Below are 965 nucleotides of genomic sequence, written 5' to 3'. Positions count from 1 at the left end.
CCACGTGACACCGAGCGCCGCGCGCGGCCTAATCCCGTCCCCGCGGAAGCGAAGGGCTGCCTGTGCCCTTCGCGCTGCACACAGTGCGCGGTCGCGGCGGGTCGCAGAGCGCCGACTCGCTGCCACCTGCTCAGCTGACAGCAACTGATCCTCTCTCCTCCGAGCCCCGGGCACTTCACGCTCCTGAGCACAAAGGCTGACAATAAGCCTCCTCCCCGCGGCAGGGACGCTCAGGGAGCCATGGAGCTGCCTAACCTACTTCAAAACAAAAGGTTGCTTAGTGCGTTGTACACCTGATAGGCTGTGTGTCCACAGGCTGGGAAGTAAACTTGGAAAAAAGATTGCTTTATATTTTTAAAGGTTTTTTAGTATATTTTATTGATTATGCTACTATAGCTGTCCCATTTTTTCCTCTTTATCCTCCTCCATCCTGCACCCCTAAAAAAGATTGCTTTATACTGTATATATTCATTTCTCATATTTCCTGAACCCTCGTTGTAGGACTTCTATAGTTTTTAGCAGATGACCAGTTAGGTAAAGAATTTCAAATTTTTTATCTGAATAAATTCTCTTTTTTTAGTAGCTTTGATAAATGCCTGGTGGAAAGGAAGGAATAACAGTATCTGGTGTGGGTGTGGACATCTCATGATAAAACCGAAGATCATCTCAGCAGAGACTGGAATTTCATTCAGATACACGCTCCGTTTGGCACTGTCTCCTGTAACCATATCTGCCGGCAGGTTGACAGTTGCATTTCCCTCCCAGTGTTGACAGTACTATCAGGTGACATTATGCATTTTCAATAAGTCCCTGCAGCAAGTGTGAGCTAATCTTGAAATGCAGACAGCCAAGGACACGTGAATTTTACATACTGGTAGGCTAGCCACAAATAACTTTTTCCTCCCTCCAAAAAGTGAAACATGTATTAAAACATCTGCCGGTGCAGTAAACCGGTATCACAGGAA

The sequence above is a fragment of the Phyllostomus discolor genome, chromosome 10, assembly GCF_004126475.2.
Source record: "Phyllostomus discolor isolate MPI-MPIP mPhyDis1 chromosome 10, mPhyDis1.pri.v3, whole genome shotgun sequence".
Taxonomy (NCBI): domain Eukaryota; kingdom Metazoa; phylum Chordata; class Mammalia; order Chiroptera; family Phyllostomidae; genus Phyllostomus; species Phyllostomus discolor.
This window is presented reverse-complemented; position numbering follows the sequence as displayed.